Source organism: Erpetoichthys calabaricus, chromosome 1 (assembly GCF_900747795.2).
Source record: "Erpetoichthys calabaricus chromosome 1, fErpCal1.3, whole genome shotgun sequence".
NCBI classification, from domain to species: domain Eukaryota; kingdom Metazoa; phylum Chordata; class Cladistia; order Polypteriformes; family Polypteridae; genus Erpetoichthys; species Erpetoichthys calabaricus.
Genome location: NC_041394.2, coordinates 59,274,843 through 59,293,480, shown reverse-complemented (window position 1 = coordinate 59,293,480; position 18,638 = coordinate 59,274,843). Strand labels below are relative to the sequence as shown.

Genomic DNA, 18,638 nt, shown 5'->3' with positions numbered 1-18,638 from the left:
CATAATTAGAGGTGTACCTTATGAAAGAGGATCTTAATTCTTACATTTTTATGGTGGAAGTTAGAACTAAGCATGGGAAGAGGTCACTAATAGGCTACAAGTAGAAGCCAAAGCAAAGCTGTGGTTATATGAAAACACTGAATTTATAGAGAGATATGTTATGATAAGCTAAAAAGTGAGAACAAATAACATTTTTGCTCATATGCTTAAACAAGTTAGGGATTGCACACAAAAATAGTCAATATATATTCAAACTCAATTCATTAAAGCTTTACATCAGAATACATTGAACCATTATATTAAAAATAGGATTGGACCAACCTTGGTGATTCTAGTTCAGTGATATGAACTTTTAGTACTGGTACAAAAAGACTAAAATACAAGGTACACTAGTAAATATGCATCCAGTATGGCATATACGGACAATGAGCACATGTTTAGGTATATTAATGATTTTCATTCACACACTTAATATAAACATATTAGTTGTGCATGATTTTGGAGTTGTAATAAGGGTTGTCACTTTCCACAACAATTTGAAAATTACATGGACACCCCAGCACCACCATTTGTTTATTGTTTCTAACTGTGGTTGCCAATCACGTGATTCACATAGAGTGACATCTTATGTCACATCACTGACATAAATATTTTGAATTCAGTCCTTATCAACCTTTCTTGCACCCATTTTTCTTACTTTTTTTATATGCATATTTTGACTCCTAGCTAAGGTTCTTTAATTCTTATTTTTTGCCTGAAATCTTGGTTTTAGTTGCACAATCATTTTGACTTTCTGGTTACCACATGGTTTGTGTTTCTTCACTTCTTTTTGCTAAATCCTTTTGTCTTTATATCCTGGTTTCATTAACTACACTATCAGGACAGATCTGAAGAAAATTAGTTGTTTTATTTTTATTTTAATTGGTCACACTACAGAAGTATTTAAAATAAGAAAGAAAATAAAAAGGCAAGAGGACAACTGCTAATTTAAATCAATTCCCCAAAATAGTAAAATGGAAATGTCCTAAATTTGACAATGATGTTTAAAAGGCCATGCAAAACCTTTGGTTGGTGACAAATTCCTAATTTTGTTACGGAGCACGGCCTTTTTGTAAATGCTGTTGAATGCGGTTGTTTTTGAATTTTTATGTAATTCATTTTTTTTATTATTATTTATGTAACTAATCATTTGGCAGGTACCCAAATGCATAGAGGTAGTAGTGCAATCAGATACCACACCATTTTCTAAAATAATTGCTCCTGCCATCTTGACTTGGGTGGTGCAGTGGTTGCCTTGCAACAAGAGATTGGGGTTTAAGTCCTTGTTGCTCCCTGTGTGGGGTTTTTTGTTCTTCTGCTGCCCAAGGCTTTCCTCCAGGTGCTACAGTTTCCTTCCACAGTCCAAAGACTTGGAGGTTAATTGAACTGTCATTGTTAAATCAGGCATAGTTGTGCTTGGGTATTCATCCTGCATTGTGTTGGTGCCTTGTTCTTTGGCTTGTTCCTGTCTTGTGTTTGATGTTTGCTGGGACACGCTACAGCTTCTCCTCAACCCTGCTCTGGATAATCAGGTTTGGAAAATGAACGATCTCCAGCTCTTTTACTCATTAAAATTTCATATGTGCTTCTAAATTCATTTAAGTATTTCTTAACCAGACATGTTGCTTTGTCATCAATACCTTTATCAGATGCAACAATCAACATCGTCAGCCCCAACTCATCTCTCATCTCATCAAGATGTAGTTAATAATAACAATAAAAAATAGCTCATTTTCTACATTGTTCTGTGGTATTCTTTATAACATTATCAGATTGATCAGACTGATTCAGTAGACTGTTTCTTAAACCTGAACACTACGACTTAAATGTTTAAAGCATGCCTATGCATCGATCTTCTGCATTTGCAATAGTTGAACTTAATAGACCATACCCGTTGTTTTCTGTTATCTGTTCTATCTTTGCAAGTTACTTAGCTTAAAACTGTGTCATGCTGTTACTTGAAAACACACATCTTGTAAAAGAGTATATTCAGGGTGGCAGAAAATATGGAGTACCGTAGGAGTGTCTTTATTTATAACGCATTTAAATGTCTGCATTACTAATGCATTTTGAAAGACTTGGCATACTAGTTTCAGGATCTTAGAACTTCCAATTATTGCTCTTATGAATAAATGTAATTATTATTGCTTGCTTCAAAACTTTTTGTTCTTGCATAGTTAGAGCCCTTTAATAGTACAATTTTCATTTTAAAGTGTTTTAGTCTTATAAAGAATTTTCACAAAATAAGAAATGAAGTGAGAACATTTTGTTTTGCTTTATCAAAAAAGGCCTTACCAGTTATTTTAAGATAGAAATATTTGAATTGAACCTTTGCATGACTCAGAAACAATTACACTCTTTTTATTATATTGGTAACTGGAAAAAAATAAGCAAGTATGTTCTTTTAACATTTATCTACTGACACACCTTGGTGTTTCATTTTTTTACTAATAATACAACAAGCAAAGGAGTTTGAGTAGCAGTTTGCTCTTTAAATATATAGAACCAAAGGTTAAAGTAATATTTTATATACTTTAAAGATGCTGACTTTATCTAAGCAATAGATCAAATGGTAAATTAAAAGGAATGGCCTGCGGTGGGTTGGCACCCTGCCTGGGATTGGTACCCTGCCTTGTGCCCTGTGTTGGCTGGGATTGGCTCCAGCAGATCCCCGTGACCCTGTGTTCGGATTCCGCAGGTTGGACAATGGATGGATGGAAGGAATGGCTTTGCTGCAAGTTTTTTCTTTTCTAATATGATCATTTTTGTTTGTGACAGCAGCTCAAAAATACATATTAATGGCAGTAGCTACCAAAGTTATATTTTAAAGCTTAAAACCTATGCAGTTGCATGCACTGCATAAATAAAGAGCAAATGACTGATGCAAGCTCCTACACGGAATAACATTTCTGCTGCTCCAAGCAATACACAGAAATCAGACAAAACACTAACGTGACCTTGGCAGATAACTCGGGGCAGCCCATGATCCCCCATCTCAGCGATGTACAGTACATATGCATCTTCCCCCATCATTTCACACAGCCAACACAGACTAACAACTATACTGCACCCACTCCTCATCCTATAGGCAGCTCATCTGCATGATGTAGCTTGACATTATGAATATTAGAATAATTTAAATGACTTAAATCTTAAACAAAAGGAAAACTGTAAAGGTCTTCTTAACATTATTTAGCAGAGTTGCACTTTTATTTCAATATTTTAACTGATACACAGCCCAGCACTCAATGCAATTGTAACAAGAAGATGAACAGAACCATAACCTTCTATTCTAACCAGAATTCATTAAAAAAGATAATAAAACAGACAGAGTTTGTAACCCTTTGTGTATCTTTGTTATCTTTCTGTGCTTGAATCATCACATTAGTAATACAGATATATGTACCATAACAAAACAGTACAGCTTACCTTAAGCAGTTGCTAAACTTATTTCCAGAATTAGTATTAAAAACACTAAGCGCTCACAACTAAGCATGCCTCGTGTTGCCTTCGCTAATATCTGTAAACTTCTCTTTTTCAGTCTATCTTCTTTTGAAAAAATGACAGCCAAGTTACAGGAACTTCTGTTTCCTCATATAACCTTATTTTTAACTAGTCACATTTTGCATTTCCTGTGCAACGTCATATGTATGTAAAGTTGCTTGAATTTTATCAATTTATTTGTCATGGTCAGTGCAGTACATTATAGGTTAGAAGGCAGGTGAAGAATAAACAAGCCAGTATATTTCACAAATTGACAGTCTAAAAAGCAGTACTCTAGTGACCAGTGGAGCAGTGTGCTAAAAATAATTTACAGCCATTTGTAGGTAGTACTGGTCTCAGCTTCTCTTCTGCAGATACTGTATAAAGGGTGTCACTTTTTCTAAAGCTATGAACCCTGGACAGGACATTTAAGGCCATCCTCCTAAATGATTAATTAAATTGCATTTAAGAAATGAAAAATTATTGGAAGACTAGAAGGACAGCCAGAGTTTAAGTGCAAAAACAGCTTGGAGAGCACACTATAGGACGCTGGACTGCAGACACACTCATTGGTTCAATAGAGGTCATCTTGTTAAATCAGCACATGGGTCAGACTGACCTACTGTCCTCACAGGTGGTGCAGTGGTAGTGCTGCTGCTTTCCAGTAAGGAGACTGTGGAAGATTGTGGGTTTGCTTCCCAGTTCCTCCCTGTGTGAATAGCACTTTGAGTACTGAGAAAAGTGCTATATAAATGTAATGAATTATTATTACTTGTCTCTTCTGCTCTTTTGCCAGTTCATTTTTTACCTGAAAGGCAAATCTATATGTGTATTTATCCATCCTTCCTGCCGTTGCTTAAGTCACATCATCTTCATCAAGAATCAATTTCAGTGTTCCATGTTCAATGTTCCAGGTTTACAAACAGATTGTCTTACATGACTTACAGTGAGCTATTTATTTATTTAAATTTTCATGTATTTATTTGAAGAAAATAACATGCATACAATCAAGTCAAACTTATACAACAAATAACTTCATAGTCAAATTAGAAAAAAGAAGATAAAAAAAAGAAAAAAATCAAAGTTAAAAAAAGAAAGGAGGAACAAAAAGAGACAAAATCTAACAAAACAGAATATAAGTGAGTTATTTAATACTTTTATGTTTATTTTATTACTTTATCCTTTTATCCAAAGTGAGTGTTTTGTTTTGGTAGAGTAATATTTTACTCTACTTTCCCCTTTTGTATTATTAATATGTAGCCTTTGTCAGAACGCCTCAAATCTCACAGACTTAGCACTGTTTTTAAGGTATTACAGTATATAACCTCGCCCCACTTTCCCTTCTATCTCTATAACCTCAGGCAATTAGGTGTAGTAAAAGACAAGCAGAAGTTAAGTTACAATTTAAACAATGTGTTATTGGTAATATTCATAAGTAATAACAATATGCAAAGAACATTTGAATATTGGCAACCATACAACTAGATTAAATGGTGATATGTAGTTTCAGGTGGCACACAGACTTGTTTGTTACTTAATGTCTCTATTTAAGGCATCATTGATGCATGCCTGTTCCAATATGGCTGCCGAGCTGTGGTCTCCATTGTGTTGTCCTTTCAGTTCATCAGTTTGATAAGAGAGAGAGATGCTCCTTCATCAGATGTTAGTAAGAGAGAGAGTGTGAGGTTAAGCAAGCAGATTTCTAGATTCTCTGTCCAACCCCTAGAGCCAATAGGACATCATGGTACTTAAAGGCTTCTGATTCAAGCCAGTTCCAAACAGCCATACTTCAGATCAATGGGGGAACAGAAAAAATCTTAACACCTGCCATCCCCCAAAACCATATGTTAATGTAAAGCTTGGCAGTTAGGCAGCCTGGCTTTCTTACTGGGGTTGAGAGACCTTAGCAAAGAAACACTTGTCAAACTGGTTTAAGGCACATGCCCCAAATCCTGTTGTAAAATTCAAAGAGACCCATTCTTGGTGGGGAGTGAATGCTACTCACATAATGTAACACTAATATTACATTGCTTCGCCTAAGTTACAAATAAAGACATACAAAAAATGTATCAACTTAAATGCAAAATCTCACATCACAACAGTGAGTAACTTGATGTTCATAGAATAAGGGATCACAATAAAACAAGTGAGAATTCTAGGCAGTGTATAGGTGAGTACATTATTGGCTCGAACACAGGAAACAAGACCTTATGGTCAGAGGAGTATTTTCAGAATGAGATGATATTAAAAGTGGTGTCCATCAGGGGTCAGTGCGAAGGTCCCTACTCTTTTTAATGTAGATGAATGATCTAGACAAGAATATAATCAATAATCAGCTGATTAAGTCTGCAGATGATACCAAACTAGATGGTAGGATCAGTAGGATGTACAATCGGCTAAATTGTTACAGTGAGACTTGAATAGCATACAGGCTTAGGCAGTTTTTTTGTCAGATGAAATTTGATGCAAGGTAATACTTGTAGGAAGTAGAAATGTTAGATATGAATACACAATGGGAGGTCTGAAACTTGTAAAAGCACTTTATAAGAAGAACCTAGGTGTCACAGTGGACTGATCACTATCTATATCAAGACAATGTACAGAAGTGATTAAGAATGCTAATAGGATGTTATGGTATATATCATGATGTGTGGAATATAAGTCAATTGTAAAAAAAACATTAACACAAATCACAAAATGTGTTATCATAAGTAGAAATGCTCAGGATTAATACAAAGAAAAATAATTACCTTTAAAATACACAAAATAATAATTCAGAATTAAGCAGCATCCCTACAAGCAACAGAATTCAAAATGCTTATAGCTATAGGAATGAAGGAGTTCTTATATATGTTGCTGTTTGCTCTTGGGAACCTTGATGGCAATAGCTGAACTTTAAGAAAATAAGGATGACTATTTCTCAAAGGATTTCATGATATGGATATTCCCTGTTCTGACCACTTTTAGGGTTTAAAAAAATAAATGTTTTTTGCTATTTGTATTTTCCATTTGTTTCCATGGTTTCTGTTTTGTTGTTGTCATGGCACTAAGCTTTTAAGCACATAACTTACAACATGTCGTATTTGGTTATTTGAGATCGAATAGCATGTCAATTGACACCTGAACTTTTCAAAAACAAAGGTTCTATTAAAGGACAATTCCTTCTTGAGCAGCCTTCTGTAAAGAATTCCATTTGATTATAACAAGCATTGTTTTCATGACTTTGAGCCTTTATTTGACCTTTAAGTTTTGCCAAATCTTCTTTAGTGTTTTGATTCATACTTTGACTTCTTCCATGAATTGCCCTTAAGAATATTAATCTCCATATCAGTGCTATTTACCAGACTGTATTGTTCATGACATCTATGTATTCTGGTTTCCCCCTACTCCCCAAAAATGTGCATCTTTAGTGTAATCATAAAATAGCACACTTGGCGAGAGGTGAGACATTCATCAGGCCAATTGAAGCAGAAAATGAACTTCTTGTAGTGATGTGCAGAGACACAATAGAATGAAGGTATTGAGAGGTCTTGTTGTTCAAACTTCCAAATTGGATTCTTACTATATTTGGACGCCAGTGGGCATAGTGAAGAAGACTGTACTGCCAAAATTAAATGTTTGGGGCAGATTGCTGGAGATTGGAATGGATCAGGAGATGAAGACATTGGGAGGAATCAAACTGAAAGAAGAGGTTATCATCCTGTAGGGAAGTGGGTTATTTAGGGTTAACTAATGACAGGAATAAGTTGAGAAGGAAAGTGATCATTGAAAAAAACAAAGTGCTTACTATTAATGACAAACTGTGCTACCAGTCTACAATGGGTTGAAATCTAAGAAATCAACATAGACCTCAGTGTATTCAGCATTAATGTTTGCAGTGCATCATCTATTGGAATGCATTTTGTAATTCATGTAGTAATAAAATGCATTGGATTTTTCTTTCCAACAGATGGTATATCACAAACATTAACACTGCTTTTATGAATCCCATATCAAATGTCTTACAACAGAGACATAGCAACTGGATGGATTCACAGAAACACAAACCCACACTGTATTGAGGAACAAAGTGGATTTCTGTCCATCTGGCAGGTACTCTCTGTTGGACGTATTCAGCATTATTGTTTGCGATGCACCATCGGGTCAGGTCAGGTCAGGTTGGGGAGCATGCACTGGTTCAGCGCATTGCCGTACCCACCACCCGCAACCGGACAGACACACACATACACAAACACTTGTCTTTTTGTTAAGGTGGATGATTATTATTGCTGAGGCGTCTTACATTTCCTTGAATATATTATTTTTTCTTTGTTTTCTATTTTGTGTTGTCTACTTTAAATATGATTTTTAGTTGCATTATTTATGACTTACTATATTGATTCCTGCTTATACTCATCCTTACTATCCTTACGAAAATGAAATATATTCCAATATATCAGAAAAATATGTGGACATGTCTTATAATATAATGTTATATTTATGTAGTTCAAATATAAATATATATATTTAATTTCATGATTATACTTGGAATATGAAACATAGATTCCCCTTAATATATTTTGAACAAACATATTTATAAATACATCGTATATAAGACATGCAATACAGTGTATGTCCAAATGTTTGTCTCTGAATGATCATTAATGGCTTATGTTTCACCTAGAAAAAAGTTTAACGCAGGCTTCTCTAAGAATCCAATGTATTAATGTCAGCACATGTAGGGTGTGATGTGTTCCATGCTGAATCATAGACAGTAAGCTTGTTTTTTTTGACATTTCAAAAAAAATTTAAAAAAATTTTGTGATGTTAAAATTTACTAGTAATTTGTTAAATGTGTAATTCTTTGATTAGTTTCTATAGATCAATAAAACAGTACAGAATCTGTTTAGAAAATTTTCACTTAGTGGCAACTTAATATACAAAATATACAAAAAGTGACAAATATATATTAAAATATATTGAAATATTTGCATGCTCTGAAATATATAGTATATTATAACTAGAATTTACTGTATTGAAAAGTATATTTAGAAATATACTGCTCAGAAACATTGAAGGAACACTTTTTAATCAGAGTATAGCATCAAGTCAATGAAACTTCTGGGCTATTGATCTGGTCAGTTAAGTAGCAGAGGAGGTTGTTAAGCAGTTTCACCTGCTTTAGTGTTAATGAAATTAATAGCATGTGCACTAGAGGGGCAACAATGAGACGACCCCCAAAACAGGAATAGTTTAACAGGTCGTGGGCAATAACTTTTTTCCCTACTCATCTTCCTTTTCCTCATCTTTTCTGACTGTTTTTTCACTAGTTTTGCATTTCACTATGGTCAGTGTCACTAGTGGTAGCATATCAATACCTGGACCGTACAGAGGTTGCACACATAGTCCAACTTCTTCAGGATGGCACATCAATATGTGCAATTGCCAGAAGGTTTGCTGTGTCTCCCGGCACAGTCTCAAGGGCATGGTGAAGATTCCAGGAGACAGGCAGTTACTCTAGGAGAGCAGGACAGGGCTGTAGAAGGTCCTTAACTTATCAGCAGGTCCGGTATCTGCTCCTTTGGGTAAGGAGGAACAGGATGAGCACTGCCAGAGCCCTACAAAATGACCTGCAGCAGGCCACTGGTGTGAATGTCTCTGACCAAACAATCAGAAACGGACTTCATGAGGGTGGCCTGTGGGCCTGACGTCCTCTAGTGGGCAGTTTACATTTTTACACTTGGAAAATATATTGCAATAATCAAAAACTGCCATAATATATTTTAGTATTCTGTAAGATATTATGATATATTTATTTTTAAGATATATTGCAACATATTTTAAAATGCAATATATTCATATTGGTAGAAATATATATTTTTTACATATATTCAAAATATACTTTATTTTTGCAAGGGTAAGATTTTATTATAAGCAGGCTTGTAACAATTTTGACGGCTTGTCTTAGTATATAGTTTTTGTTACATGAAGGATGCTACAAAAGTACTATAAGTTAACCAGAATAAATTAATTAAGATACAAAAGAGATGCACAGACCCACTGTATAAAATAAAAAAATGCAATAAATGTCTGATATTAAGAAGGTTTGAAAGCACTTTTGTGCTTCCTTCACTGTCGGCCCAATGTACTGTATAAGATGCCAACAATTTAAAAGGGAGGAAACAAAACAGCAACAGCTTGTGTCTTCACCAATGTTCAATCAATGCCTATCAGGTTACTTTCTTTTGTGGTCGGCAGCAATCAATTTCTTCCTGTTAAATTGTTTTCTCCTGCGGTCTGGGACAAGTTTTCCATTAGATATCATATAACGCTGTGTTGTTACTTCTGGGTATCAGGAACTGCAAATGGCTTTCACATCAGTTTACTAGGTTGTTGTATTCTGAAATTCATTCCATAAAAGAATGTAAAAACTTATCTCAAATACTGGATTGAATATTCTAACTGACTGAGGCTAATGCTATTTTGCTAGATTTTAAAACCTCAACAGACAGTCAGAATTACTAAACAAAAGTGCTGGACCAGGTTCAGCGCAAAACTTTATTCACTTTGTTTACATTTAGCAAAGCCGCATGTTATTAGTGATTTACAAATTTCAGCAATTATTAGCAGTTAGTCCAAAATACTGTCATGTTCAGCATTTTACATCTAGTACACTTTGTTTGTATTTTAAAAATAGCAAATTTAATAGAATTTAATTAGCAGACATATTCATCATGATAGAGCCTCTGCTTTCAATTCTAGAATGTCTTGCAGTTCATTCTAATGCTACATTACAATTAGAATTAGTAGTCATTAGCCAAGAGTCTATTTTTAATCCACTTTTTCCTGGAGGTATTATAATTAAGGCAGAAACCAACCCTGTACTGGGTTTACTCAAAAACATACATCGTATTATCTCATTAATACAGTACTGTATATGGATAATTTGCAGTCATTAATCAACCAGACATTAGAACATTAGAACACTCTAGACGAGAACAGGCCATTCAGCCCAACAAAGCTTGCCAGTCCTATCCACTTATTTCTTCCAAAAAACATCGTCGAGTTTTGAAAGTTACTTAAGTTACTACTGTTTACCACACTACTTGGTAGCTTATTCAAAGTGCCTATCGTTCTTTGTGTAAAGAAAAACTTCTTAATGTTTATGCAAAATTTACCCTTAACCAGTTTCCAACTGTGTATCCATGTTCTTGATGAACTCATTTTAAAATAACAGTCTCGATCCACTGTACTAATTCCCTTCATAATTTTAAACACTTAAATCAGGTCACCTCTTAATGTTCTTTTGCTTAAACTATATAGGCTCAGCTCTTTTATTCTTTCCTTACAATTCAACCCCTGTAGCCCTGGAATCAGCCTAGTTGCTCTTCTCTGGACCTTTTCTAGTGCTGCTATGTCCTTTTTGTAGCCTGGAGACCAAAACTGCACACATTACTCCAGATGAGGCCCCACCAGTGCATTATAAAGCTTGAGCATAACCTCCTTGGACTTGTATTCCACACATCATGTTATATAACCTGACATTCTGTTAGCCTTCTTAATGGCTTCTGAACACTGTCTGGAAGTCGACCGCTTAGAGTCCACTACGACTCATAAATCCTTCTCACAAGGTGTACTCTCGATTTTCTGACTTCCCATTGTGTATTCAAACCTAACATTTTTACTTCCTATGTGTAATACTTTACATTTTCTGACATTAAATTTCGTCTGCCATAAATTTGCCCAAGCCTGTATGCTATCCAAGTCCTATTGTAATGATATAACGGATTTCAAATTATCTGCTAATCCACCTATCTTGGTATCATCTGCATACTTAACCATCCATCCATCCATCCATTTTCCAACCCGCTGAATCCGAACACAGGGTCACGGGGGTCTGCCGGAGCCAATCCCAGCCAACACAGGGCACAAGGCAGGGAACCAATCCTGGGCAGGGTGCCAAACCACCGCAGGACACACACAAACACACCCACACACCAAGCACACATTAGGGCCAATTTAGAATCGGCAATCCACCTAACCTGCATGTCTTTGGACTGTGGGAGGAAACCGGAGCGCCCGGAGGAAACCCACGCAGACACGGGGAGAACATGCAAACCCCACGCAGGGAGGACCCGGGAAGCGAACCCAGGTCCCCAGATCTCCCAACTGCGAGGCAGCAGCGCTACCCACTGCGCCACCGTGCCGCCCCCGAACACAGGGGTCTGCTGGAGCCAATCCCAGCCAACACAGGGCAGGAACCAATCCCGGGCAGGGTGCCAACCCACCGCAGGACACACACAAACACACCAAGCACACACTAGGGCCAATTTAGAATCGCCAATCCACCTAACCTGCATGTCTTTGGACTGTGGGAGGAAACCGGGGCACCCGGAGGAAACCCACGCAGACACGGGGAGAACATGCAAACTCCACACAGGGAGGACCCGGGAAGCGAACCCAGGTCCCCAGATCTCCCAACTGCGAGGCAGCAGCGCTACCCACTGCGCCACCGTGCCGCCCCATACTTAACCAGCTTGTTACTTATATTCCTATCTGAATCATTTATATATATTAAAAATGGCAACAGCACTAGCACTGACCCCTGTGGAACTCCATTCTTAACATCGGCAAGTTCTGATAAGGTCCCTTGCACCATCACTCTCTGCTTCCTGTGTCTGAGCCAATTCTGCACCCATCTAAAAACATCACCCTGAACTCTCACTTCTTTTAGTTTGATGCCCATCCTCTCATGTGGCACCTTATCAAATGCTTTCTGAAAGTCAAGATAAATAATATCACGTGCTCCACTTTGATCATATCCTTTTGTTGCCTCCTCATAGAATTCCAGCATGTTAGTAAAACACGACCTCCCTCTTCTGAACCCATGCTGACTGTTCTGATTATCTCCTGTCGTTGCCAAGTGTTGCTCAATCTTATCCTTAATAATTCTTTCCATTAATTTTCCTGCGATGCATGTTAAGTTTACTGGCCTATAGTTGCTTGGATCTGCCCTGTCACCCTTTTTATATAATGAGATGATATTTGCCATTTTCTAGTCCTTCGGAATCTCTCCAGTGTGCAGTGACTTCCTAAAAATATGTGTCAAAGGATTTATATATGTACTTGCTAGCCTCCTTAAGAACTTGAGGGTAAATATTACCTGGTCCTGGTGATTTGTTTGATTTCAACTTATTTATTTTGAGCAGCACTTCTCCCTCTACAATTTCCAAATCCCTCAGTACCTCCTTAGTAGTTTCATTTACCTTTGGGAGGTTATCTACTTGCTCACTTGTGAAGTTTAAGTCATCCACTATTTCACTGTCTGTATATTTTAATTCCCCTTTACTATTCCTGATGCACTTCACCTCCTCCTTGACTGTTCTTTTACTTCTAAAATACTGAATCTCTTAGAGTCTTCTTTCGCCTTATCTGCTATATTCCTTTCCAACTGTCTTTTAGCCTCCCTGATATCCTTCTTAATAGTTTCTCTCATGTTCTCATACACTCTACGATTCACTTTGCAGTCATTAGTCTTATATGCCTTATAAAGCAGTTTTTTCCTTTGCAACTTCTTTTTTAAATTTTTATTAATCCACTGTGAAGTTTTTTGAAATTTCCTATTAATTCCAAATTTAGGTATGTATCTGTCCTGCATTACATGTAAAACATTTTCAAACCTGCTCCACTGCTCCTCGATTGTCTCCACACTTAAAAGCTTATCCCACTGTATCCTACTTAGACATTGTCGCATCTGCTCAAAATTTGCCCTGCCAAAGTTGAATTTAACAATTTTAGACTTTGCATCTGCACTCTTACAAAATACTGAGAAGTGTATTATATTATGGTCACTTGACCCTAGTGGTTCAATCACCTCTACACGCTCAATTCTATCTTGATTATTACTTAATACTAAATCCGAGGCCGGGCATTGTTGTGCACCAGGAGGAACCCAGGACCCACTGTACCGGCATAGGGTCTGACAATGGGTCCAAAGATTTCATCCCAATACCTAAAGGCAGTCAAGATGCCGTTGTCTAGCCTGTAGAGGTCTGTGTGTCCCTCCATGGATATGCCTCCCCAAACCATCACTGACCCACCACCAAACCGGTTATGCTGAACGATGTTACAGGCAGCATAACATTCTCCACAGCGTCTCCATACCCTTTCACATCTGTCACATGTGCTCAGGGTGAACCTGCTCTCATCTGTGAAAAGCACAGGGCGCCACTGGTGAACATGCCAATTCTGGTATTCTATGGCAAATGCCAATCGAGCTCCACAGTGCTGGGCAGTGGGCACAGGGCTTTTTCTGTCCCTTGGGTAAATTGGAAATTGGGCATAGGCCACCCTCATGCCTGCTGGAGGTCATTTTGTAGGGCTCTTGCAGTGCTCATCCTGTTCCTCCTTGCCCAAAGGAGCAGATACTGTTCCTGCTGATGGGTTAAGGACCTTCTATGGCCCTGTCCAGCTCTCCTAGAGTAACTGCCTGTCTACTGGAATCTCCTCCATGTCATTGAGACTATCCTAGAAGACACAGCAAACCTTCTGGCAATGGTACATATTGATGTGCCATCCTGGAGAAGTTGGACTTACCTGTGCAACCTCTGTAGGGTCCAAGTATCGCCTCATGCTACCAGCAGTGACACTGACCATAGCCAAATGCAAAACTAGTGAAAAAACAGTCAGAAAAGATGAGGATTGGAAAATGTCAGTGGCCTCCACCTGTTAAACCATTCCTGTTTTGGGGGATATACATACAGACTTATATACATTGGAGAGTTTAAATTGATCAGATTTTGAGCGGGTATGTGAATGTTCCCCACAGTATAGGGTTAATTTCCCTTAACCCTCAAGTGAAATGAGCAGGTTCAGACAGTGAATGAATGGATGGTCAAGTATAATAAGTAAGATATGGATACTCAACCTTGTCACTCAAATTTTTTTCAGCACATTGACTGGGAATTCTGCTGGTTTGTATTTGTTAGACAACTGTGACAGCATTCTTCACTCAGTGCTTTAATTAAGTATTTTTCCCTTCCACTTTGTCTTTGTCGTGTGCTGAATATTTGTATCTTGCGACTTTAATGTTTATTTGTCTTTGTTTACTGTTCTGCACTCAGAAACATTTAATAAGGCAGAAGTCAAAAAAATGTGAAGCTGTAAGAATATGCCAGTTTCAGAAATGAACGGATGAATGAACACATGTACAAAACTAGTGGCAAATTTGTATTTTGCATAAATGTCATAAATGAGTGGAAAAACATCTTACTATGTAAAATAGTTCACTTCCATATCTCTGCTTCATATTTATTTTTAAGAGCAACAAATATTGAAGTATTGGTTGATTGAAGTCCAGGACGTAGACTCTAAAGCTCAATGGTCCTGAGTCAGTCCTCAGTCACCAGTTATTGCAACCTTACACAAGTCACTTTACCTGCCTCTGTCGTGTGCAGACAGCTGGGATGTGGGGAGGCTCTGTCATCATCCCTTCTGGCTCACCTTTGATAGGGAACTGAGCCAGCCTGGCTAAGTGGTGCTGAATGTGAAAGAATGAAGTCTGCTTTGATGGACTGTCAAACAGATGACTGAAGTCTTCAATTCTGCCCTGCATGCTTAAGACACAGGTGTGGAATGTTCAGGTAGGAACTGAGACTTCCCTCTAATTCGCATAGGAACTTTTTTCTCACAGCCATTCTTGTATATAGTAATACATTATGAATTTTCAGACATCTTTCAATATATGTACTCTGAATGTAAGTTCAGAATTTCTCATTTGTAATTAAGTTTAACTTTTGAGGCACATGAAGAAATGGGCAAATAGTGCAACACATTTAAAGACTCACTATAATTAGTTTTAACAGAAATTTTTAAACAAGTTTTCATTTTGTAAATTACAGCTGATTTACCACAGGGAACTCTCATGTGGTGTACAGCTTTTAAAACATGTAATTAATAAATAAATTGTAATGGTACAATACTGTAGGTAGGAAAAGTGAACAGCAGCAGCAGCAGCACCATGTGGGAAAAGGTAACAACAGTCAGATGATGGTTAACCGGTCAGGTCAGGATGGACAGCATGCATTGGTACAGCACGTTGCCACACCCTCCACACAACGAAACGTCTTGGGATCCCAGCTGGCAACCCCCCAGGCAGATAAGCGGTCAAGTCCCAACTTCTGGAAATGACCATCTATCTGCTGCAGCCACGTGTTATGTGGGCATCCCTTTGGTCTGGTTCAGCCGCTCAGGTCTTCAACAATGATGACCCTGCCACCTGGATCACAATTGGGAAATTTCGCCATATGGCTGTAGTGCCATAACTAATGCTCCCTCACAACGCAGGTAATGTGCCTCATTCGGGACTCCGTAAGGAATTGCACGTTCAACACAAAGTCAAACCAGTAGGAGACCCAAGGATTCTCCAAAGAGACACAGTACTGAAAGAGTCCAGTCTTTGTCTCAGGTCACCGGATAGTGTCCATGTCTAGCAGCCATATAGCAAAACAGGAAGCACCAGGACTCTAAAGACTTGGGCCTTCATACTTTTGCAAAGACATTGGGAGCACCACACACCCCTTTCAAGCAACCTCATGACCCCCCATGCTCTGCCAATCCGTTTACTGAGTTCATAGGAAAAGTCTCCAGAGACATGAATGACACTGCTGATATAAGTAAACCTCTCGATGAGGTCGACACTCTCTCCACAGACAGAAACATTGCTGATTGCAGTTACCTATAAAAAAAAAATCAAACCTGTCTTAGACACATCATTGCCTTATTAGTGAATCGCATTGTGAATAGTTATTCAATAAAAGAGCACTAAAATAAACAAAAATAATTTAGAGCAAGCTAGAAAGCATTTTACTAAAATGTTACTTTATAGCATATTCAAAATGATGAAAAAATTACTTTAAACTTATAATAAAATTGGGACAGCTTAGTTATTAGTTAAAAAAATAGGCTTGATGGACTAAATGGTCTCCTCTCATTTGTAAAATTTCTTTTGAAAATAATACATTTTTCCTTTATATGTCTGAATTTGTATGTTCTTTGCGATAGTTTTTATCTAATAACGTAACACCACTAAATGTCTATTTTCACCCCCCAAGTCATTCAATACCTGCTTTGATTCCTAATATGTTTTGGTAGAAGTGCAGATTCACCAGAGGCTTCCAATAAGGAATTTAAAAATATCTTTATACCACCACTATTAGTATTTAAGGCTTGCATTTTGCACATTATTTTGTTTATCTCCTTTATTAAAGTTGTGCCAGAGCAAGTCAGACATATGAATTAATAAAGAATAATGCAGGGTAGAAAATGTAGCAATGGCTTCAATTTCTCAAGGGACTTTGGTAATGTAATCAGTTTGAATTAAAGAATACAAACAAGGTATGCAATGTTAATTGCAGTTTAGCATGGTTTGTTTAGAAAATGATGACATTTTAAAAAACATATTCTAAATAGTTACCCAAAGGGTAGCACTTTATAATAACTTTCATTAATAAAGCATTAACAAGCATTATGTGATGTTTATGTTTAACATACCATGAGTTCTTGTTCATTCAAAAAGTTATAAATGTTATTAAATGTTAATTCATACATTAAGTAATGTGCTTTTTAACATTTACAATTTAATTAACAAATGGCTAGTAAGGCATTTTTTTACCATTTGTTAGTACATTACTCAACTCAGCCACAGGGGATGCACAAACCAATGTATTTCTTTGTGTCTGTCCCAAGCTTGGATAAATGGGGAGGGTTACGTCAGGATGGGCATCCAGTGTAAAATTTTGCCAGATCAACATGCGGACAACAATAAAAATTTCCATATCGGATCGGTTGAGCCCCGGGTTAACAACGACCGCCACCAGTACTGTTAGCCAACATGGTGCTGGTGGAAATTGGGCTACTGTTGGCCAAAGAAGAAGAAGGAGAAGAAGAAGGGGGAGACATGTCCAGAGGAAAGAGGAGAGGAGGAAAGTACAGAGAGTGGAGCTGAGGGTAGGAACTTTGAATGTTGGCAATATGACTATTAAGGGGAGAGAGTTAGCTGATATGATGGAGAGAAGGAAGGTTGATATATTGTGCATGCAAAAGACTAAATGGAAGGTAAGGACAGGTGGATCTGAGGTGGATTCAAATTGTTTTATCATGGTGTGGATGGGAGGAGAAATGGGGTAGGTGTTATTCTGAAGGAGCAGTATGTCAAGAGTGTTTTGGAGGTGAAAAGAGTGTCAGACAGAGTAATGATTATGAAGCTGGAAATTAGAGGTGTGATGATGAATGTTGTTAGTGCATATGCCCTGCAAGTTGGGTGTGCAATGGATGAGAAAGATGATGTCTGGAGTCAGTTGGATGAAGTGATGGACAGTGTACCCAAGGAACAGAAAGTGGTGATTGGAGTGGATTTCAATGGACATGTTGGTGAAGAGAACAGAGGAGACAAGGAGGTGATGGATAGGTATGGTGTCAAGGAGAGGAATGAGGAAGATCAGATGACAGTCCATCCATCCATCCATTTTCCAACCCGCTAAATCCGAACACAGGGTCACGGGGGTCTGCTGGAGCCAATCCCAGCCAACACAGGGCACAAGGCAGGAACCAATCCCGGGCAGGGTGCCAACCCACCGCAGCAGATGATAGTCGATTTTGCAAAAAGGATGGGCATGGCTGTGGTGAATACATATTTTAAGAAGAGAGAGGAACATAGGGTGACGTACAAGAGTGGAGGAAGATGCACACAGGTAGATTATATCCTATGCAGAAAAGTCAATCTGAAGGAGATTAAAAAATGCAAAGTGGTCGCAAGGGAAAGTGTAGATAGGCAGCATAGGATGGTGGTCTGTAGGATGACGTTGGATGGGCATGGCTGTGGTGAATACATATTTTAAGAGGAGAGAGGAACATAGGGTGACGTACAAGAGTGGAGGAAGATGCACACAGGTAGATTATATCCTATGCAGAAAAGTCAATCTGAAGGAGATTAAAAAATGCAAAGTGGTCGCAAGGGAAAGTGTAGATAGGCATCATAGGATGGTGGTCTGTAGGATGACGTTGGAGATCAAGAAGAGGAAGAGAGTGAGGGCAGAGCCAAGGATCAAATGGTGGAAGTTGAAAAGGAAGACTGCAAG

The 18,638-nt window shown here is 37.8% G+C and overlaps 1 protein-coding gene across 2 annotated transcripts in view; it reads right to left on the bottom strand.

Annotated features, from left to right (window-relative positions):
- Window positions 1–3,706, bottom strand: part of LOC114650647 (uncharacterized) — an 81,961-nt gene extending 78,255 nt beyond the window's left edge. For both annotated transcript variants that reach the window (XM_028800421.2, XM_051933781.1), the window contains exon 1: window positions 3,469–3,706. The gene's annotated coding sequence lies outside the window, so the exon portion shown is untranslated. The remainder of the gene's footprint in view (window positions 1–3,468) is intronic.
- Window positions 3,707–18,638: the final 14,932 nt, after the last annotated feature.